At 33.3% G+C, this 25,788-nt stretch overlaps 2 pseudogenes; both read left to right on the forward strand.

The window, feature by feature from the left end:
- Window positions 1–15,221: 15,221 nt before the first annotated feature.
- Window positions 15,222–18,876, forward strand: LOC139854742 (ATP sulfurylase 2-like; annotated as a pseudogene).
- Window positions 18,877–18,931: 55 nt separating this feature from the next.
- On the forward strand, window positions 18,932–25,030 carry LOC139854801 (ATP sulfurylase 2-like; annotated as a pseudogene).
- The last annotated feature ends 758 nt before the right edge of the window (window positions 25,031–25,788 follow it).

Genomic DNA, 25,788 nt, shown 5'->3' on the forward strand with positions numbered 1-25,788 from the left:
CAGCAGAGGGGCAGGATTCGTTTGGTCTCAATATAATTGAGGACTGTTTGGCTCCAATAACCCGGTCCACGTACAAATCCAACTATTACTACGAACCAGAAAATTTTGATGTCTATCAATTTAACCACTTAAAATAAATTTTCGTTATTTTAAGAAATTTAGATAAGAAGTAGAAAAAATTCTAAGTCCTAAAACTAGAATAGCGAGAAATAAGAGAAAAAGAGTTCGTCGAAAAAGGTCGAAAAAGAAAAAAAAATGGTTGAAAAATAAAAGGTGACGGAAAAATAAAAGAAACTTATCAAAACTTAAAAATACTTAACTAACCTAACCTTATTACTACAACTAACTTAAAATTATAATCGCAAATTGAAATTACTAATTGGAATGATAATTGATACATAGTAAACGGTCTAAAAATATTAAAGCTTACAGGAAAAACTAAATCCCAAATGGAAATAACTTAAAAAGAAACTAAAACTTAAAAAGGCGTCGCAAAATTCTAAAGTACCTAAATCTTAGTCTAAAGAAAAAGCACTTAAGGAATTCTACGGCAAAGCCTAAAAATCTAGGAGTAAAAATAACTATAGCAAAAACTAAGTTTAAAATTAAATATGAGCTAAAAATACAAATATTACGCTACAACGATTAAAAAGGGACAAAATATTAAAAGAAATAAAAAGTGATAAAAAAAATACAATTTTTATTAAAATATTATTTTTATATTAATTATATTAAAGTATTAAGTTTTAAATATAATAAAACTAATTAAAAGTAGTTAAAATTAATTAAACTAAAAACTTAATTAATAATAATAAAATCAAATTAGGGTTTAATTAATAATAATTAAATAATAACCGTAATAAATGCGGAATTAGGGTTTGGATGTGGCCCTGTCAGACCCCTCATGCGAGTCGCATGATTTAAGAGGGTGGGTCATGCGAGTCGCATGAACACCATGAACTGGTTCAATTGGACTGGTTCAAATGACAGGTCACGTAATATTTAATATTTTATTTTCTTTTTTTTTTCTGTTTTAAATTTAAATAAAATATATATATATAATTAAAATAAAAACTTAAAAATAAACTTAAAATACTTTATAATTTTGTAAAAATAAAAGAAAAACTTAAAAATATACTTAAAATATTTTTTTTTTTTTTTTCGATTTTAAAAGCTCTTTTTTTTTATATATTTTTTAATTTTTAAAAATATAAATTTTACCAAAACTAATTATAACTTAAAAATTAAAAATATGGTGTTTCGCTTCGGCGAATGATCCCCGGCAGCGGCGCCAAAAATACTTGGTGTCGAACGAGGTGTATATAAAATAGTTATTATTTTACTAGGAAAAACTATTAAATACGATACAATTTTACACAAGATATTTATTTATTTATAGAATGGATATACTTAAACCTTGCTACAACACTTATAGGCAGTGTACCTAATCGTACAGTAGTGTAGTTTTTAGTAAGTCCGGTTCGTTCCACAGGGAAATCTTTAAACAAAGCTAAACGCTATATTAGTTTATTTTTATAAAAATACAAACATATATATAAGTAATATTATTATTATAAAGGGGGGTTTTTACCGTTTAATGACCGGTTTGTCGATTTTAAGACTTTAGTCGCAGTTAAAACCTAATGTAAAATATTAAATAAATACAAGACTTAAATTAAAGCGTAAAGTAAATAATGATAATGAAATTGCGAATAAAAATGCGAAAAAATAAACTTGCGATAAAAAGTACGATAATTAAAAGTGCGATTAAATAAAATAACAATAAATAAAAGTGCGATAATTAGAAGTGCAAATAAATATAAAATAAAGGAAATTAAATATGAAATAAAAGAATTATGCTTATTTAAACTTCCGTAATCATGATGTTTGACGTGTTGATTTTAGTTTTATGCCCATGGGTTAATTGTCCTTTGTCCTGGATTATTCAATATGTCCGTCTGGTTTTTGTCCATAACAGTCCATCAGTCATAAATATAAATTGCAAGTGTCCTTGACAAATTATTATTATACCCGAAGTTAAATATTCCAACTAATTGGGGATTCGAATTGTAACAAGGTTTTAATACTTTGTTTAATGAATACACCAGGTTATCGACTGCGTGTAAACCAAGGTTTTACTACTTTGTTAACAATTACACCAATTACCCTTGAATGTAATTTCACCCCTGTTTTAATTATTCTAGTGGCTATTAATCCATTCCCGTGTCCGGTTAAATGAACGATTATTCGTACATATAAATACCCCGCCCATCGTGTTCGATCGAGTGTATATGGTAATTTATAGGGACGCCCAATTGTAAATCTTTATATTAACATTAACAAACTTTCATTTAGTTAAACAAATATAAAGCCCATTAATAGCCCATAGTCTAATTTCCACAAGTGTCGTTCTTTTGTCCAAACCCCAATTATGGTACAAAGCCCAATTACCCAATTTTAGTAATTAGCCCAACATCATGATTACTTCGTTTTAAATAAGCATAATAATAACTTAGCTACGAGACATTAATATAAAAAGGTTGAACATAACTTACAATGATTAAAAATAGCGTAGCGTTACACGGACAGAATTTCGACTTACACCCTTACAACATTCGCTAACATACCCTTATTATTAGAATTATAATTAAAATTAAAATATAAATTATAAATATAAATATATTTACGTATGAAGAGGAAGAAAAAAAAGATGATTAAAACTCGGCAGAAAACTGGCTTTATATAGGACCTGACCAGCAATTTCACTCCATGCGACTCGCATGGATTTGTGCTTCTGGCCATGCGAGTCGCATGGCCACCCTAGATCCAGCCAAATTGCTTTGTTTTCTTCTTGCCGACGTAATATAATAATAATAATATATATAATATATAATTATATATAATTATATATATATTATATTATATTCTTGTGCATAGTAGACTAGATATTTTTGGTCCGTTGCGTCGGGCGTTTCTTCTTGGCTCAGGTCCCGGTTCCGGATTTTCGGACGTCCTTGCGTACAATTTTATATTTTGTACTTTGCGTTTTGAATCTTATACTCTTGTGATTTCGAGACGTTTCTTATCAATAATTGGAACCTTTTTGATTGTCTTTTGTACTTTTGAGCTTTTTGGTCGTTTGCGTCTTCAATTCGTCGAATCTGTCTTTTGTCTTCACCTTTTATTATTTAAACGAATATCTCTTGTAAATAGAACAATTGCAACTAAAAGCTTGTCTTTCTTGAGGAATAATGCTATGAAATATATGTTCGTTTTTAGCATTATCAACTATTCCGCTAGATGAAATCCAAATGAACGAAAAACTTCAATTCATCGAAGAACCCGTCAAAATAATGGACTGTGAGGTTAAAAGACTTAAGCAAAACAAGATACTAATTGTTAAGGTTCGATGGAATGCTCATAGAGGACCCGATTTCACCTGAGAACGAGAAGATCAGATGAAGAAGAAATACCCGCACTTATTTCCAGAAGATACGTCAACACCTCCGACTGCTTAAAATTTCGGGACGAAATTTATTTAACGGGTAGGTACTGTAGTGACCCAAACTTTTCCACGTTTATATATATTAAATTAAATTTTTATTTACATGATTAAGTGTTTCCAACATGTTAAGCAATCAAACTTGTTAAGACGTGATTAATTGAAATAGGTTTCATATAGACAATTGACCACCTAAGTTGACCGGTGATTCACGAACGTTAAAACTTGTAAAAACTATATGATGACATATATATGGTTACATATATAGTTAACATGATATTATGATAAGTAAGTATCTCATTAGGTATTTTAACAATGAGTTATATACATAAAATTGAGTTTATTGAATTAAGAAACTCGAAACGATATATATAACGATTATCGTTATAACAACGTCTTACTAAATACATATGAATCATATTAAGATATTGATACACTATGTTTAATCATGATAAACGATAAGTAAACATGTCATTAAGTGTATTAACAATGAACTACATATGTAAAAACAAGACTACTAACTTAATGATTTCGAAACGAGACATATATGTAACGATTATCGTTGTAACAACATTTAACTGTATATATATCATACTAAGATATATTAATATATCATAATATCATGATAATGTAATAATTTAACATCTCTTTAGATATAATAAATAATGGGTTAACAACATTTAACAAGATCGTTAACCTAAAGGTTTCAAAACAACATTTACATGTAACGACTAACGATGACTTAACGACTCAGTTAAAATGTATATACATGTAGTGTTTTAATATGTATTCATAAACTTTTGAAAGACTTCAAGACACTTATCAAAATACTTCTACTTAATAAAAATGCTTAAAATTACATCCTCGTTCAGTTTCATCAACAATTCTACTCGTATGCACCCGTATTCGTACTCGTACAATACACAACTTTTAGATGTATGTACTATTGGTATATACACTCCAATGATCAGCTCTTAGCAGCCCATGTGAGTCACCTAACACATGTGAGAACCATCATTTGGCAACTAGCATGAAATATCTCATAAAATTACAAAAATATTAGTAATCATTCATGACTTATTTACATGTAAACAAAATTACACATCCTTTATATCTAATCCATATACCAATGACCAAAAACACCTACAAACACTTTAATTCTTCAATTTTATTCATCTAATTGATCTCTTTCAAGTTCTATCTTCAAGTTCTAAGTGTTTTTCATAAATTCTATAAGTTCTAGTTTCATAAAATCAAGAATACTTCCAAGTTTGCTAGCTTACTTTCAATCTTGTAAAGTGATCATCCAACCTCAAGAAATATTTCTTATTTACAGTAAGATATCTTTCTAATACAAGATAATACTCATATTCAAACTTTGATTCAATTTCTATAACTATAACAATCTTATTTCGAGTGGAAATCTTACTTGAACTTGTTTTCGTGTCATGATTCTGCTTCAAGAACTTTCAAGCCATCCAAGGATCCTTTGAAGCTAGATCTATTTTTCTCATTTCAGTAGGTTTATCCACAAAACCTAAGGTAGTAGTGTTTTTCATAACATCATTCGATTCATATATATAAAACTACCTTATTCGAAGGTTTAAACTTGAAATCACTAGAACATAGTTTAGTTAATTCTAAACTTGTTCGCAAACAAAAGTTAATCCTTCTAACTTGACTTTTAAAATCAACTAAACACATGTTCTATATCTATACGATATGCTAAGTTAATGATTTAAAACCTGGAAACACGAAAAACACCGTAAAATCGGACATACGCCGTCGTAGTAACACCGTTGGCTGTTTTGGGTTTGATAATTAAAAACTATGATAAACTTTGATTTAAAAGTTGTTCTTCTGGGAAAATAATTTTTCTTATGAACACGAAACTATATCCAAAAATCATGGTTAAACTCAAAGTGGAAGTATGTTTTTCAAAATGGTCATCTAGACGTCGTTTTTTCGACTGAAATGACTACCTTTACAAAAACGACTTGTAACCTATATTTCTGACTATAAACTTATAATTTTTCTATATAGATTCATAAACTTAAGTTCAATATGAAACCATAGCAATTTTATTCACTCAAAACGGATTTAAAACGAAGAAGTTATGGGTAAAACAAGATTGGATATATTTTTTTATTGTTGTAGCTACGGGAAATATTGTAACAATTCTATACAAATCATATCCTCGCTAACTTATATTGTATTATACATGTATTCTAATATATTATGTAATCTTGGGATACCATAGACACGTATGCAAATTTTTTAACATATCATATCGACCAATGTATATATATTATTTGGAACAACCATAGACACTCTATATGCAGTAATGTTAGAGTTAGCTATACAGGGTTGAGGTTGATTCTAAAAATATATATACTTTGAGTTGTGATCTAGCCTGAGATGTGTATACTGGGTCGTGGATTGGGTCAAGATAATATATATCAATTTATTTTCTGTACATCTAACTATGGACAACTAGTTGTAGGTTACTAACGAGGACAGCTGACTTAATAAACTTAAAACATTAAAACGTATTAAAAATGTTGTAAATATATTTTGAACATACTTTGATATATATGTACATATTTGTTATAGGTTCGTGAATCGACCAGTGGCCAAGTCTTACTTCCCGACGAAGTAAAAATCTGTGAAAGTGAGTTATAGTCTCACTTTTAAAAATCTAATATTTTAGGATGAGAATACATGCAATTTTATAAATATTTTATGAAAGAGACACAAGTAAATGAAACTACTTTATATGGGTGAATGATCGAAGCTGAATATGCCCCTTTTTAGCTTGGTAGCCTAAGAATTTGGGAACAGACCCCCAAATTGACGCGAATCCTAAAGATAGATCTATCGGGTCCAACAAGTCCCATTCTGGAATTTGGAATGCTTTAGTACTTCGAAATTATCATGTCCGATGGGTGTACTGAAATGATGGGGATATTCTATATGCATCTTGTTAATGTCGGTTACTAGGTGTTCACCGTATGAATGATTTTTATCTATATGTATGAGATGTATTGAAATATGAAATCTTGTGGTCTATTATTATGATTTGATAATATATAGGTTAAACCTGTAACTCACCAACATTTTTGTTGACGTTTTATGCATGTTTATTCTCAGGTGATTATTAAGAGCTTCCGCTGTTGCATACTAAAATAAGGACAAGATTTGGAGTCCGTGCTTGTATGATATTATGTAAAAACTGCATTCAAGAAACTTATTTTTGATGTAATATATTTTTATTGTAAACTATTATGTAACGGTCGTGTGTAAACGGTATATTTTAGATTATCATTATTTGATAATCTACGTAATACTTTTTAAACCTTTATAGATAAAATAAAGGTTATGGTTGTTTTAAAAATGAATGCAGTCTTTGAAAAACGTCTCATATAGAGGTCAAAACTTCGCAACGAAATCAATTAATATGGAACGTTTATAATCAATATGAACGGGACATTTCATGTTGCTCACAACATTTGATGTTAGACAATTGCTTTTGGTGTTTGTATTTTAATGCTTTTGGTACCATGTGAGCAATGCTTTTGGTCAATATGGTCACAATATTTTATGTACATTTATTTGTAAACTAATGCCAACTTGTGTATTATTGTCTTAACTTAATGCCAACTTATGCTTTTGTACATGTATGTAAAAGACAACATAACCATTTATTAACTACTGCAAATTTGTGCATTTCATTCAATCAATTCGAAATTACAGCAGATACAACATGAATCAACAACCAAAAGTACGTTTTAAACAAGCATCAATACATTTTGAATCACAAAGCAAACAACATAAATACAAGAAATAAACAACTCTTTCTTATAAAAATTCATGTTTTCTATTGTCTTCTTCAACTCCAACTGCATCTTCTTCCCTTCAGTTTCACATTGTTCAACATGAATACAAGAATTAAAATTCTGAATTGATCTTCATATTGATGCAAGTGCAGTTCATATAACACCATTTTGTACCTATCATTTTGATTTCAGGATCCAACCAGTAAAATGAATGAAATTTCCTACCAGAAAACTGGATAAGACAGTAACAATCAAATTAAGGCATACAATCGAATTAGGGTTTATCAATTGAATAGAAAATCAAAACTTGATTAAATTTGTACTTACAAATGGATTAGGGCAAACCAAAAATCTCTTTGCATGGTTCTTTTTGGTCTAAGAAATTCTTTCCTTCATGACCAGGCCACAACCACATAAACATGACGGATTAGGGTTAGTGGGAAATGGAGATGAAGAAGAAGACATCAATTCTTATAATCGATACTGTGTGTAGAATTAAGGTGGGTGAAATCGAATTAGGGTTTTTATGAAAAGGATATATCGGATCTGAGGTAAAAAAAAAGGGGTTTAAATACCACGTAATTTAGTTTTCCCGGTTAACAAGTTAATTTAGTTTATATTAACACTTTTCTTGAAAATATAAAGCTTACAATAGTAATTTTTTGGGTACACGACCTACATTGAGACAAAAAAAAGTATATAACCCTTTGATAGCCTTAACCCTTAAATTTATACGCTAATTATTTTTAATTATATATTAGCAATTATGAAGCATACAATCCCAGAGTATTACTCCATATACACTTCAATTATATATTATGGATATTTTTTTTTCTCAATAATAGTTTAAAATATCAAACAACATTAAAGATAATGGTTATATGATCATAACTTGGTTATATTCAATAGTATATTCTTTACCTTTTTCATTCATATTCCCAAATTTAAATCAAGCGCCCCCTCTGTAGAGGTGTAAATCAAGCCCGGCTCGTTTAAATTTTTACGAAATTTTTACGAAGCTCGGGTTCGAGCTCGGGTCATTTGATATTTTGCAAGTTTGAGCTCGGCTCGTTAATTACATCATTTTATTTTTCTTTATATTATTTAATTTAATTTCATATTTACTAGATAATTTTTATCCACTTTTAATCACATTTAATGTTAATATTAGTATTTAAACTTGCATTTATATAATAGTAACTATTTTTTTTGAACGGCGATTTTTTAGCATCAGTAGATCATTTATTTCAATGACCCTCATCATTTGCTCGTAACACACACGTTCGGGCGAAACCCCGAACCCGATCGACGGTACCCGGGAACACATTCATTCGGCCAGTATTAATGTATTATTATATACTTAAGTATTACGGAGTATATTATTATATAACAATAAATGTATATATTTGAAAAGCTCGTTTATGCTCGCAAACTCATTCAAGCTTGAGATATGAAGCTTGAGCCCGAGCTCATTTAACTTGTTTATTAAACGAGTTTCAAAATATATTATGTTCTGGTTCAAGTTCGTTTAAACTCTACTCGAATTGAGGTCGATTTTGAGTAGCTGCGAGTGTCGATTCATTTACAACCCTACCTTTAGTTTCCAAACCAATCTAATCCAATTCAAATAGTGTATAAAGTAAGATCGAACAAATTTAAAAAAGAAACCTTTATTTATGGGAGGTCACACATCACTTTTTAATGCGTGTATACTTTTGTATTATAAACTTACAGTTATACCTCTAGATTAATCTAGAGAGTTGAACTTATATTATTATTCTAAGTATAATTAAGGGTATAATAGGTAATTATATGTACATGGATCAAAAAGTGGTCTCCACCCAAACTTTTAACGAGTTATATCACCTTTCTCAACGCGAGTTAAAATTTTCAGCCATAACCTCCCTTTATTTAAACTTGTTAATATTAAATCAAACCCCAAGGCCTAACTTTACTATCAAAAGCATTTAGGCCTTAGAGCACTGGGAGTGGTGACTGAGGTCACTTGACATGTCAGGCGTGACTTGTTGAGTCAGAAAAAATGGGGAGTGGTGACCTATGTCAGTTAGTGTGTTAGTTAGTGTGTTAAAATAATATTTTATTATATTTAATAATTAATTCCTTTGAAAAAAAAGCAAAAAGAAAAAAAAAATGGGGTATATTGGAGTGGGGAGTGGTGTCACTAAGGCTCTGTTCCAGAGTTATTTAAGAAAGTAAATGAAATGAGATGAAAGGGAATGAAGGGGAGGGGAGTTGAATCCTTTCAATTTGGAAGGAAGCATATGAAGGAAAATTACACTGAATAATCACTTCACTACCTTTCTTTTCTCTTCAAACTAAAACTCAGGAACACCGAATGTTTAAATTTTCTTTTCACTTCATTTCCTTTCCATCCAAAATCCTGAGTGACATGGGGAGACTGGTGAGTGACACTCCCCACTCCTGGTGCTCTTACAAATAGGAATGGGAAAACCTCACACTTTCTGGCTCACTTACCGATCATTTTCGTGGTGGCTGTTTGTAAATCGCCTATCACTCACTTTTCATCATAAACCTAGAATAAACCACATTTTGTACCAGATAATATAATATTTAAAATCAAACCCTAAATAATGGAGATAACTCAAGCTTGAATACCTCATCTCAATCGATTAGACATAGAAAGCATCTGAGTTCGAGCAATAGTGTGTAACTCAATTGTATAGTCACAGTCAACGTTAGGTCAACTGTAACAGTGTTAGTTAGAATTGTTAATTAGGTAGTTAGTGTATATTGTAGCAGTATATATACCTCACTTGTATGTACACTGTAATTAGCTTTTCCAATCATGAATTAGTGAAATTCAGTTGTAACCGCTCAATTCTGTTTACTCTTATGGTATCAGAGCTATAGCTCCGATCATCTTCTCCGGCCACATCTCCGGCCAACCTGCAATTCACAAATTCGATCATTACATGCTTCCGCAACTCAATCAAATCACAAAACGACTGTCAATTTCATCAATCGACTGTCAATTTCATCAATTTCAATTCAATCGACTCCAAACCTAATTTTTCACAATCAATTAAATCAAAACACAATTCATGATGTCGATCTCTGCTTCATCATTGGAAGAAGATCTAACATCACCAAATCATCCGTTGTATCTACACCAGAATGATCATCCTGGTCTGATTCTCATATCAAAGAAGCTGACAGGATCTGACAACTACAGCTCCTGGAGAAGATCAATAATGATTGCATTGAATGCAAAGAACAAACTACAAATTGTAACAGGTGAACTAACTGAACCTGATGGAAACTCAAACATGAAGGCACTATAGGAGAGAACTAATGATATGATCATATCTTGGATTCTCAACACAGTCACTGATCAGATAGGCAATTCACTGAGCTTTGTCAACAATGCAGCTGAATTGTGGAATGAACTGCAAGAACATTATGCACAATTAGATGGACACAGGATCTATCAATTAACTAATGAAATCACTCAGTTAAAACAAGAAAATGCATCTGTTGAGGTGTATTACCAGAAGTTGAAGGGATATTGGGATGAAATGGATGCCCTAGAGTCTCCATATACCTGCACATGCACCTGCAACTGTGAGAATGGCAAGATCAATGGTGAAAGAGATCAGAGTAAGAGACTCATTCAATTCCTCATGGGATTAGATGAGTGTTACTCAAATGTTAGGGGACAAATTCTGCTAATGCAACCTATGCCTACTGCAGCCAAGGCTTATGGCATGGTGAGGCAAGAGGAAAAACAAAAAGAACATGGCTCAACAAGACCTGCAATCTCAGCAACTCTCTCTATGCAGTCAAACAACACAACAAGATGGAATACACCAAGAACCACCACTGCAAGGAGAAGCAGCTTCAAGAAAGGCATCTTCTGTGCTAATTGTACTTTAGAAGGGCATACCAAGGAGGAATGCTACAAACTGGTTGGGTACCCCATAGGTCATCCACTGCATGCTAAATACAGGCCTCCACAAAAGGGCAACTACAACTCAACATCTGCACCTACTAAGAGCATCAATTCAGTGACTGGGAATGATGTGAACACATCAGCTGACATGGCAATGAATGCAAGAATGGACCAGCTGCAGAATCAACTAAATCAAGTGCTCTTAATGATGCAGTCAAACAAAGGTGATCATGCTACTGCAGGTATACACAGAATTACATCACACATAAATGCTCAAAAGTACAGATTCATAGCTTCTATTATTAATCATTTAAAAAATGCCTGGATTGTGGATAGTGGTGCCACAGATCATGTTTCCACCTCACTAGATAACATGCATAACATACACCAATACACAAAACCTATTCTTGTAACCTTACCCAATGGTCACAACACACAAGTAACCAGTTATGGTTCTGTAAGAATTAATTCCTTCATCACATTGCATGATGTACTGTATATTCCTAGTTTCTCCTATAACCTACTCTCCATTAGCAAGCTAGGAACACATCTATCTCTATCTGTCTTATTTACACCCTTATCATGTTATTTTCAGGACCACCACAAGAGGATTGCACATGGCACCCTCTTTAATGGTCTCTACCTCATCCAACAAGAAAAGGAGTACACAACACACAACATCAATCAAGCCATGACACCACACACATTCAACTCAGCTGAAGCCTTCTTATGGCATTCAAGACTTGGCCATTCATCCTTTAATGTTCTTAAACAAATTGATTGTCTTTCATCTGTAATAAAGTGCAGCTATGACATTAATGATTGTTCTATTTGTCCATTAGCTAAGCAATACAAACTCCCATTTCCTGATAGCACATCACATGCTAACACTTTATTTGATCTAATTCACATAGACATATGGGGCCCATATAAACACACCACCATGAACAATTGCAAATACTTTATCACCATAGTTGATGACCACTCTAGGGCCATCTGGACCTATATCCTGCCCAACAAATCCCAGGCTACCTCTCACATCAAATCCTTCTGTTCTTACGTACAAAATCATTTCAATACTACCATCAAGACCATAAGGTCTGACAATGGGTCAGAATTCCTCAACAGCTCACTCAATGATTACCTTCAACAACATGGAATTATACATCAAACAACTTGTCCTTATACACCACAACAGAATGCCAGGGTAGAGAGAAAACATAGACAACTCCTTGAGATAGCTAGATCCATTCGTTTTCATTCTCATCTTCCAATACATTTATGGGGATACTGCATCCTCACAGCCTCTTACATCATCAACAGGCTACCTTCTAAACCTCTAAACAACCTCACACCCTATCAACTAATCTACAAGAAGCCACCTGATCTATCACATCTCATAATCATAGGATGCTTAGCCAATGCCCATACACAGTCAAATGACAAATTTGCACCTAGATCAATACCATCTGTTCTCATTGGGTATTCAACAACACAAAAAGGGTACACACTATATGATCTAAAAACACACAAAGTCTTTACCACTAGGCATGTCACCTTCAATGAATCCATCTTTCCTTTTCAGACAAGCACACCAGACATACCCCACCACATACCTCCCATACACCATACTCACTATGAATCACACATCTGCAGTCCCCAATCAATTTCCACAACAACCACTAACAGCTGCAATACTACACCTGAACCAAACATAACCCAAGCATCACCTGCAAACAGAACCAGACACATCACAATCTGCAAACGCTACCCCACCATCAAACACTTCTACCACTCTACCAACTCCTACAAATCCTACTCCAAACAATCACCAAAATCACTTTCCAGCAACATCATCTTCAACCTCTCACATCAATTCCACCAATGAAACATCTGCAACAGCACAACCATCTAGAAGAACTTCCACCAGGTCACATACCATACCTGCAAAATTCAAAGATTATCACCATTCAATTCCTTCAACGTCAGTTAACTCTATCTCTAAATTTCATCATGCAAAATATCTCAACTATAACAACATCATAACTCCTACCACTAGACACCTTATATGCACAATTAACAACATTGTGGAACCACATACATATATCCAAGCATCTAAGAATGAAAAATGGGTAGAAGCTATGAATAAAGAATTGCAGGCCCTTCAAGACAACAATACATGGATCATTACAACCTTACCACCCAACAAGACTCCAGTAGGCAACAAGTGGGTATATAAAGTCAAACTTAAAGCTGATGGGACAATAGAAAGATATAAGGCACGACTTGTGGCAAAAGGTTTCACTCAAAGGGAAGGAACTGACTACACAGAAACATTTGCTCCTGTAGCTAAAATGGTCACTGTCAGGGCACTAGTAGCAATTGCTACTCATCATCATTGGAATATTGAACAACTAGATGTTAACAATGCATTCCTTCATCGTGATCTGAATGAAGAAGTATACATGTCACTGCCACAAGGTTACAATCAAAATGTACCACCTAACTCAGTTTGCAAACTTCTCAAATCCCTATATGGTTTAAAGCAGGCAAACAGGCAATGGTTCATTAAACTGACAACCTTTTTACAAGCAAATGGATTCACACAAAGCTATGCAGACTCTTCCTTATTCACATATAAAAAGGACACAAATTTCTTAGCTTTAGTGATCTATGTTGATGATCTTATCCTTACAGGCAACAACAAACAACTCATCTCTGAAATCAAGACAAAACTGGACAAATCTTTTAGTATAAAAGATCTTGGGTCACTCAATTACTATCTAGGCATTGAATTTCTGAGAAACAAGAATGGGATCACTATGACCCAAAGAAAATATGCACTAGAATTACTTCATACTGCAAGCATCTTGGATGAGAAACCCTCTACTGTACCCATTGACCCCAACATTAAACTATCTGCAGACACAGGTCAACCTTTAGCTGATCCAACACTGTATAAAACACTGGTTGGCAAACTCATTTATCTTACTATCACCAGACCAGATCTCTCTTTTGCTGCTCAACATCTAAGTCAATTTAGCCAAGATCCGAGAACAGGACACCTGCAGGCACTCTACAAAGTCTTAAGATATATAAAACTTTGTCCTGCACAGGGTTTATACTTTCCTGTAAATTCATCACTACAACTACAGGCATACTGTGATAGTGATTGGGGCAATTGCAACACCACAAGAAGATCAATCACCGGCTACTGTATCTTCCTCGGTAAATGTCTGATCTCTTGGCAATCAAAGAAACAGGGTATCGTGTCCAGATCCTCAACAGAAGTAGAATATCGAGCTCTGGCAGATTGTACCTGTGAAATAACATGGTTAAGAAGTCTACTGAATGATTTACAAGTCAAAGTTAATTTACCTATTTCAATTCAATGTGACAATGAATCTGCAATTAACTTGGCTTTTAACCCTGTTCAACATGCACGCACCAAGCATATTGAAATTGACTGCCATTTAGTTCGAGACAAAATTAAAGCTGGTCTAATTTCAACGAGATTCATATCTTCACAGGATCAAACAGCGGATGTCCTCACGAAAGCCCTAAGCAGATCCCCTTTCTACAAATGCATCTCCAAGTTTGGCATTGTAGATCCATATACACTGCCAACTTGCGGGGGGAGTAATGGAGATAACTCAAGCTTTAATACCTCATCTCAATCGATTAGACATAGAAAGCATCTGAGTTCGAGCAATAGTGTGTAACTCAATTGTATAGTCACAGTCAACGTTAGGTCAACTGTAACAGTGTTAGTTAGAATTGTTAATTAGGTAGTTAGTGTATATTGTAGCAGTATATATACCTCACTTGTATGTACACTGTAATTAGCTTTTCCAATCATGAATTAGTGAAATTCAGTTGTAACCGCTCAATTCTGTTTACTCTTAAACCCTAACTTTCATTGTTGTAAATTAATTACTAATTCGCGATCACAATGATTTCCGATTCATCCACTCACCTATCCGGCGACAGCTTCGGCACTTTCAATGGCGATGGTGGTGGCGGTATCAGTTATTCTCATCGGACTCCGTGGTCACAAGTTGTTCGAGGTGGAGTAGACCCGAAGGTTATTCCTCCGCTCTCCGTCCGCATCACTACCGTCGGTTCTCCCCGAGCGGGAGACGGCGGCGGCGGTGTTAGTTGAGAGCCAACCGGAGTGTTGTGGAGGGGAGTAATACGCCGGTGAAGGGCGCTGCTTCAGGATGTCATTAAACACTACAGTTGGTATTTTAATTTAGTTGACAGTACAATAGCATTTCGCTCTTTTTAGTTTGAAACATAGAAAATAGCTACACGTGTTGGAGGAATATTTTGAGTTAATACAAGAATTAAAATTTGATGCTTATTATGTACAACTTTGATATGCTGTTATCTTCATTCATTTGAAGTTGCAAAGTGCTTTTATCTTCGGTGGTAACGAGGTGATAACAGTAATGAATTATAGTCAAAAGTATTTGAATGTCACAAGTTCTTTAGCTATTGTTCATACTAATAACTAACGATGCAGCATTGGTCCCTTTTGTTGTATAAATTGCAAAAAATAAGATCACCCTGGAAGTGTTTTGGCTGTATCAACTGAGACTGCTTCCATATTTTTCTATTTTTGTGTTTTATTAGATTTGGTGTAGGAAGTTCTGCAATGCACCATGTGGGTAGTGCACGCAATACCTCCAACTCAGTGCGTTCTCGTAAGGAGAAAAGGTTGAATTATCTTCTAAATGATACTAATGACACAAAGGTCAGGGTTTATTTTATCTTCTCTATTTCTTCCGTGTGCGGTTCTGTTTCTTTCTTCGATATATTTCTCATTCATTCTTGTGTTGGCAGATGTTAACTTAGGTAAGGATTATTATATACTATACAAGATGTAAAGTTGAAACACAACCAGATAAAAAGGGATTTTTATAGATCATATAGTCAGCACCCTCTTTTTTATTCTTTAAACAGGAGCTAGTATTATTGGAATATGGTTGTACAGTTTTCCAGAATTTAAGATGTTATACAATTTATATCTTGCAAAACATTAATAACAGCTATAAGGTATTTCACTTATGTTCGGATTTAATAACTTTCTAGACGATCTCACATCCATATCTTCAATGATTCACACATAGAAGTTGGATTTGATGTACGATTTTAAATAGTTATGAAGTTCCTATCAGAGATAAATATCCTACATAAAAAGTTATTTAAGGGGTTTCCCTATGAAGAACACTAGAATAGGAAAGTAGTGATGTACCTTAGTGGATTTACTTTCTGTGCTTCGTTTTTATCCTTGCAGGTTGTTAGTTTTTCCATTCTATCTATAGCCAAAACATTAGGTAACGACATATTTACTATACTATCATTCCCATTCCCATTTCCATTTTTCATTGTTATTGAAGTTAAAATGCAAACTTTCCAAATACTCATTTTCTCTCGTGGAACCTATAATGGACTAGCTCAACCTTCAATAACTACATGAACCGATTCCAAAGCAATTTTTGTTGAATTCCTTTTTCACCATTTTATCAGCTTCCAAAGACTTTAAGTCACTTTCAGTCCCCGAAAACAATCGGATCAACAAGAACTCCACCATTTAGGTCAATCATTGAACTTTTGGTTACATGTGACGACATCGTTTAGGTATGACCCACAACTAAATTAGTGGTTAATTTGTTGGAATGGTAAATGGGTGTTGATGAAAAATTTAACTCTTACGGGTTTAGGATTGAAATGTGTATTAAAAGGTGTGATTTTTAGTTTGAATGTGAGAGACGTTTTCAAAATTTGTGATTAAGGTTTTGGTGAAGATTAATGAAGAGAATTGAGGGATGTGAGGAACGAATTGGTGGATGAAATTGTTGGAATTTTGGAAATGGAAATCTATTAAAATTGATGGAACGATTGAGAGAAGAAAGAGGCCCACAGATTTGATTTTGGTTAGAATTCGTGGAAAAAAAGTTAAATGTGTAAACTCAAAATCAAAATCAAATTTTGATTAGAATCCACATTCATCAAACTTTGATTCTTCTTTACACATAAACTTTTCTTTCACGGATTCAAGTCAAAATCAAACTTGTGGACCTCTTTCTTCTCTCCACTGTTCCATGAATTATAATAAATTCTCATTTCTTAAATTCAAACAACCTATCAATTCGTTTATCACATTCCCTCAATTCTCATCATTTTTTTTAACTATACCCTAATCACAAATCTTAGTACGTCTCTTACAATCAAACTAAAAATCACACCTTTCAATGCACATTTCAATCCCCCCATAAAGAGTAAATTTTCTTCAACTCCCATTTACCATTCTAACAAATAAAACACTAATTTGGTTGCGTCATACCAAAACGATTACGTCTCATGTGATCAAGAGCTCAACGATTCACCCAGATGGTGGATTTCTTGTTGATCCGATTGTTTAAGAGAATGAAAGGAACTTGAATTCTTTGGAAGCTGACAAAACGGTGAAAGGGAATTCAACAAAGACTAATTTGGAATTAGTTCATGTGGTTAATGAAGGTTGGGCTAGTCCATTTAATGGTTCCATGAGTATTTGCAAAGTTTCCGTTTCCGTTTTAAGTCAATAATAATGAAAAATGGGATTGATCGTATAGTGAATATGTCGTTACATATCGTTTTGGCTATTAATGATTAGACTAATTAGAAGATTGGTACTACTAATGATGTGGCCTTGGTTGGCCCAGATCAAAAACAGTTGCTATTCTAAAAAGGTTTGGATGCCTATTTCATTTGGTATACAATTTTTCATAAATAAACACTTAAGTAACAACGTCTATGCTTACCTTCTTATACAGAGAGGATCTATTAAGGGTCAGCCGCCCCTGACGATCTGATTTTTTTAGTGTAATTATATGTTAAAGTCCGGCGTTAATAATGAACTTGATTTAAAGGTCAATTATGTATACTGATTTGATAAGCCAAAAAGGAAAAGGTGAGTGATGACTCACGGCTGTGTAAATGCATTTCTAAAACACTGTTCATTAATTTGAGACTTAACATTATTTTAACCAAAATATATCAGTCTCACTATAATCGTGGTTAGGAAGTTTTGTACTTTATACTTTCAACTGAAAAGTTCACATCAATTACTTACGTGCTTATCTTTTTTGCTGACAGCGTTGAGATATAAGCATAACAACGAAGAAAGGATTGCTAGAACATGGGGAACAATTGCTTCCGGATTACCTTATGTTTAAGAAGTAATAAAGCCAGCTGGCAATTGGGTCATCGATGGAGATTTAGAAGTATTATCTTCTATTAAATATCAAATATCATGATGATATTGATCATTACAGGCTCTCTCTCCCAATCAACTTCGTGTTTTTGCATAACGGGCATGCTTTGTTGATGAACAACACAAGGTGTCTTTTGGATATGGGTTACAAGAACTCGATTCTGTTGCTTCATCCTTTAATATTTGCACTATTGTAGAACTCCCTGAATACTAACTTTTTAAGGACGTGCCGATCCAATTTTTCAAACTCCGTTTAACTAATCGGTCAACGTCGGTTAATGGGTCAAAATCAGTTTGTTGGTCAAAGGTGGATTTAGTCGGTCAAAGTCAAATTTGGTCAACATCCTAATATTCAACATCCTAATATGAATTTAAATTGTAATTGTTGATTTTCTGAACAAATGAACGATTATGTTTATGTTTATGGACTATTATGTTAAAGTGAATGTTATAGTTTTCTTTTATATTTACACATAGATTTGAAGTTTATTATTTGAAAGTACAAAAAGTCCAATCCGTTTAATCCCCGAGTCGTCGATTACTTCCTCGAAAGTCCCACTGAGTACTTCCCAAATAGCGAGTATTTGCAACCTTGAATATTTGGGGTTGTCTGAAGTTGTAACAATTAGATGATCACAGGCTCCTAGTTTACGAAGACATATATTTCCAAAACTGACATTTACGTGCCAATAGTAAGACAATATGAAATGAACTATTTTCTATCTTTTGAAGAAATTGATCTTTTTCTCGCAGGTCTTAGAAGATGGAGTAGTTGACCCTGAGACCACCATCGTGTCTATATTTCCATTGCTAATGCATTATGCGGGCCCAACTCAAGTAGAGTGGCATGCTAAGGCACAGGTTATTTCTTGTGCGGATTTCTACATTGTGGCGCGTGATCCTGCTGGAATGGGTCATCCTACTGAGAAAAGATACCTGTATGATCTTGATCATGGTAAATAGGTTTTAAGCATTGCTCTTGTAGAGGTAGCAAGATAGGTGGGTCGGGCTGACCCTAAAAGTCTTTTGTCCAACGTTTTTTCTTTTTTGAATATATGAATACGCAATTCTTATTGCACGTTGCAGCATACGACACAGTAACTAAATAAATGGATTTCTTCGACCCTTCACGCGCTAAAGATATTATTTACATCTCCGGGACCAACGTATGTTGTTATCTTTCTTAGTTCTGACTTCCCATTTACATCATTTTGGCATTGCGCTAATAATGTTTTTTTTATGTGAATTTGGATATGCATTTGTTTACCAGTGTATAACTAAAATGATCTGATTCTTCATGTTATCAGTTTCATACTGAAATTGCTAACGCAGCAGAACTGATTATGAAAGGGTACATTATTATATTGAATCACCCTTCTTCTGTTAACCTAATTTGGGAGACATGTACTCACATCTGACAATACTAAAATGATCATCATTTTATGTAATAAAAGGAATAAGGTATTCCCAGTTTACCCGGGAAGGAGGGCGAGTAAATTTTATCTAACTAGAAAAAATTCGACCGCGCGTTGCTGCGGTTGTATTCAACGCGCGGTCATATTTGTATATACGTTGTTTGGTACCTAATATATCTAGTAGGTTGGGTTGTTTGTTGGACGTGTACGTATATGTATGAAATATAGCTCGAAATATTTAGTGTTTTTTTGACGATGTCCGTTTCGCATATAGTTAGTCGCGTTGTGTTCGTAAAATAATATCGAGTTGAACGGTGGTCTCGGAAAAATTTAGCTCGCACCGAGCGAGAATATAGGGCCCGTTATTTAGTGTTTTTTTAACGATGTCCGTTTCGCGCATAGTTAGTCCCGTTGTGTCCGTCTGATTTTTTCGAGTTGAACGGTGGTCTCAGAAAAATTTAACTCAGACCGAGCGAGAAGATAGGGCCCGTTAAAAATACGGGTGGAATCATTTTCTTTTGTTTTTTTTAAAATTATATTTACGCTTTTTACTCCTAAAAAAGTAGAAAGTTGGGGGGGGTCGTTGTGTATATGAAGCCGAATTTGAGGGGCCGGGTGTAGTGTGAACGCAAACTCAAAACGACATTTGGATAAAACTAAAACTACGATTTTTCTCATGCATATTAGTATGTAGGGGTAACTACGATTTTTCCCATGCATATTAGTATGTAGGGGTAATGTATTCGGTCTAATCGGAATATTAGACCTTTTGCATGGAACCTAGGACCCCAACGAGTGGGCTATTTTAGGATAGTATGTCAAATGAGTGATGATATTTCCAACAGTGTTTTTGATAAATCCACTCGCTTTATGCATTGAGAGATTGTACCGTACAATCTGTCAATGCATAAAGTGAGCGGATTTATCAAAAACATTGTTGGATATATTAGTTATCATTTGATGTCCCGATGAAGAGAAGTGTCATTCTTGATCTTATTGTTAATTACTCTTATTATTGGTGTAGATATAGAGGACGTATTTATATCTATTGGAACACTTGGCCTCTCTAAGCCTATGTAATTTGTTTTTTCTCTAGCTTTTTGCTAGAGTGATTCTAATTAAATTTTATCATTCCAAAAAAATAAAAATAAAAAATTGAAGTGATGTTCTATCAAATAATCGGAATTTGTCAAGCACCCAAGCAGATATTATAACTGCAAACTAGAAAAAAATTCGACCGCGCGTTGCTGCGGTTGTATTCAATGTGCGGTCGAATTTGGATATACGTTGTTTGGTACCTAATATATCTCGTAAGTTGGGTTGTTTGTTGGACGTGTATGTATATGTATGAAATATAGCCCAAAATATTTTTTTTAACGATGTTCGTTTCGCGTATAGTTAGTCGCGTTGTGTTCGTAAAAGTATTTCGAGTTGAATGGTGGTAACGAAAAAATTTAATTCACACCGAGCGAGAATATATGGCCTGTATTTAGTGTTTTTTTAACGATGTCTGTTTCGCGTATAGTTAGTCCCGTTGGGTTCATCGGATTCTTTTGAGTTGAATGGTGGTCTTGGAAAAATTTAACTCGCACCGAGCGAAAAGATAGGGCCCGTTATAAATTCGGGTGAAATTAGTTTCTTTTATTTTAATTAAATTATTATATGTGATGACCCGGAAATTTCTGACCAAATTTAAACTCAATCTTTGTATGATTAACATTTCCGACACGATAAGCAAATTCTGTAAAACTGAATCTCAAAATTTTTGAACTACTTTTATATATTTAAATACCCTTCGGTTGTTTTCGACGATTCGCGAACAATTATATGTAAATAGATACATATATACTATAACTTGAAAAAAAAATAACAATGTATTAATTGTTTGATACCGTACATTAAACTTATTGGTTTAAATATCTAATTGAATATATATGATAGGTTGAAATATTTATTATTAAAATTAATTATAAATAACTTCCAATGTGTATTTAAAAACTGATCTATGTATATCAAAGAAAGATATATACATATATATAATTTCAAGTTATTTAGTAAACGATAGTAACATTCGTTTGTTAATTCGATTGATATTTAGATAAGTGAACTAAAACGTTTAAGATGAACCAGTAAAACACTAATTTGCTACAGTATTTTCAAATTGCTACAGTACCCAAAATGCTATAGTGTTTTCAAAAATCACTATTTGCTACAGTGAAATTGACTTTGCTACAGTGAATTGCTACAGTAAAAATTTACTTTGCTACAGTAACTTTGCTACAGTAACTTTGCTACAGTAAACACTATTTCAAAATGAAAATGTATGTATTATATATATATATATGTATATATATATATATATATATATATATATATATATATATATATATTAACAAATAGCGAGACGATGATTTATAGAAGTAAATGACCAAAACACTCAAGTGTATAAGTTATAATTCTAGTGATATAGTTTATAGATAATTTAAGGTTATATTTAGACAAAGGTACGTGTCACGAAACATAAAATACGAGTTTTCTAAGCGTACGAAAATGCGTTCGAGAAACCGGAAGCGGGACATAAGTCGAGCGTAAACGTACGAGTCATCGGAACAAAAAGTTCAAGCTAACTATGCATGTGAATTAAATATAATATATAATTAATTATATAAATTAAATATATTATATATATATATATATATAATATAAAAATATGTCGACGAGGAAGAAGTTAAACAAACCTGAGCTGGAAAAAGAGGCCATGCGATCGCATGGCCATTGTGCCTCAGACCCATGCGATCGCATGGAGGGCTGGGACAAGTCAGGATCTATAAATTCAGCCGAAGTCAGTTCATTTTATTTACACACATATATATTACACTCGTATACATATTTATTAATTATATTATTATTATTATTATTATTATTATTATTAATCTTATTATTATTAGTAGTATTATTATTAATTAGTATTATACATAAAATACTACGACGAGGTCATGAGCGTGTCACTTTCAAAATGGTTTTCAAGCGGGATAGAGCTAAGGAAATTATGGGTTATTGCCAAGGAGGTTATGGGTAATATTCATGGGTATTATTTGCAAGTCAAACCTAGTGTTATCATCTCCGTTACGTCTACGTACTTTTCTACAATATTGAATCTCAATATTGATATGTTGAGATCTACGGTTATTTGGTAATCCGTGTTTCGATCACATTTTGGTGAACGACTTTATATGCTGCTAAGGTGAGTTTCATAAGATCCCTTTTACTCTCTACATTTTTGGGCTGAGAATACATGCAAATGCTTTATTAACCGATATACAATATTTATATGCGTGAGTTTCATAAGATCCCTTTTACTCTCTACATTTTTGGGCTGAGAATACATGCAAATGCTTTATTAACAGATATACAATATTTATATGCGTGAGTTTCATAAGATCCCTTTTACTCTCTACATTTTTGGGCTGAGAATACATGCAAATGCTTTATTAACCGATATACAATATTTATATGCGTGAGTTTCATAAGATCCCTTTTACTCTCTACATTTTTGGGCTGAGAATACATGCAAATGCTTTATTAACCGATATACAATATTTATATGTGTGAGTTTCATTGATCCCTTTTTAATTGCTTTTGCAATATATATTTTTGGGCTGAGAATACATGCACTTTATTTTAAACGCAATGGATACAAGTACATACTAAATTCTACACTGAGTTTGAACCGAAAATCCCTTAGCTTTGGTAACTGTTAACTGCCAGTTATAAGAACTGGTGGGCGCGAGTAGTAGTATATGGATCCATAGGGCTTGATATCCCCGTCCGAGCTAGAGCACTAGCCTTTTAACGGATGTATGCTATTTGAGAAGCGTACACATTGGTTTGCGTGTATTATTAAGATGATTATACAAAGGGTACAAATTATATATACGTTAAGTTTAGTTACCAGGGTGCTCAATTTCGTAGAATATTTTGATAAACGTTTCTGGATTGAACAACTGAAATTTTGTGATCCACCTTTATATACAGATTATGCGCAACATTAAAACTATGAACTCACCAACCTTTGTGTTGACACTTGTTAGCATGTTTATTCTCAGGTTTCCTAGAAGTCTTCCGCTGTTTGCTTAGATGTTAAACAAGCTATGTGCATGGAGTCTTACATGACATATTTTTCAAGGAGACGTTGCATTCACCAAATCATCACCATGTATCTTATTTTGACTGCATTGTCAACGGAAATACTGTTGTAAACTATTATTTATGGTGATTGTCTATATGTAGAAATCATCAGATGTCGAAAACCTTTGATTTAAATATTCATTTATGGTGTGCCTTTTCAAAAGAATGCAATGTTTACAAAATGTATCATATAGAGGTCAAATACCTCGCAATGAAATCAATGAATGACGTGTTCGTCCATATGGATTTGGAGCGATTGTCACATTATATATTTACGTTTTCTATCCTGAAAATGTGTAAACTTGAGTGGTCGTTGTGTAATTTAAGAGGAAGTTATAACGACAATCTGGTAAAACTGAAAGTCACAATTTGGCATGACATTTAGTATGTAGGGATAAATAAATAAATAAATAAATAAATAAATAGCAAAAGGCCAACTACACTTCATACATCATCTCCCACGACCATTTTATTGCATCGAAGAATCAACTTTTGTTATTTAATCACGTGATAGCTTAGTCATACTTTGAAAAGCACAATGGAAGACATCCCTATTTTTACAAGTGAATCGTAAAAAAATTTCCTACTTTGTATGGCATCCTTTTCAATTTGTTTTGACTACACGTTTTTATTCATTTTTATCAAATTGATTTCAGATGCGGACTTTTACAAGAATAGGGAGAATCGACCAAATGGTTTTATGTGCCCAGGAGGATGGGATGTTCTCGTCAAATACTACATGAGCTTACAAGTTGAAGAAGCTACACCAGCTTCAATATCAGCTTAAAAAATCTCATTGATTTATAAAATGTCAAATGAAAATGACACTAATCTAGCTATAGGAGGTATGTGGTTATCACCCCAAAAGACGCATGCACTTTTTGGCCAAAAAGTACAATCTGCCTGTGACATGACAATGTCACTTCTGACCAGTGTTGCAAAAATCGGGAAACTCGGCAGATTTCTCGGGGAGAAATCGGTTTGACCTCTCTGCCGAGAACTCTGTTAAAATGTTAATGTATTTCTAGAGTATTCTAGAATTATCTACAAAATTATCTAGATATTTATATCAAAAATATCTAGATATTATTAACAAAATTATCTAGATAGTTCTAACAAAAATATCTAGATATCATTAACAAAATATCTAGAAAATTCTATCAAAAAATCTAGATATTTTTACCCACATTTGAGGCCTATAAATAGGTATATGATCTTGCATTTGATGTAACACAAAAAAACCAACGACTCAAGTAATAAAAGGCTTTCATTTCTAAATCTAAGTCTTCAACTTGCAATACTTCAAAACATCCCCTCACTTACAACAAGTCAACTAATCAATTAAAACAAATACATTATTTTATCACATTAAACTAATCTAAAACAACTACAATTCTAACAAGTGGTATCAGAGCCATATTGGGCGTTCGTTCGCATACATCATGACTACCGTTGGTGCGTACAATATTCCCGTCCCCATCTTTGATGGTGATAACTACGATTTTTGGAGTATCCGAATGAAGACATATTTCCAAGCACAAAGCTTGTGAGATATTGTCGAAGTCGGGTTTACAAATCCAAAAGACGACGAAACTCTGTCCGCGGAAGAACAAGAAAAATACAATAAAAATGTTGTAAGAAATGCTGCCGCTCTA

Source organism: Rutidosis leptorrhynchoides, chromosome 1, assembly GCF_046630445.1.
Source record: "Rutidosis leptorrhynchoides isolate AG116_Rl617_1_P2 chromosome 1, CSIRO_AGI_Rlap_v1, whole genome shotgun sequence".
NCBI classification, from domain to species: domain Eukaryota; kingdom Viridiplantae; phylum Streptophyta; class Magnoliopsida; order Asterales; family Asteraceae; genus Rutidosis; species Rutidosis leptorrhynchoides.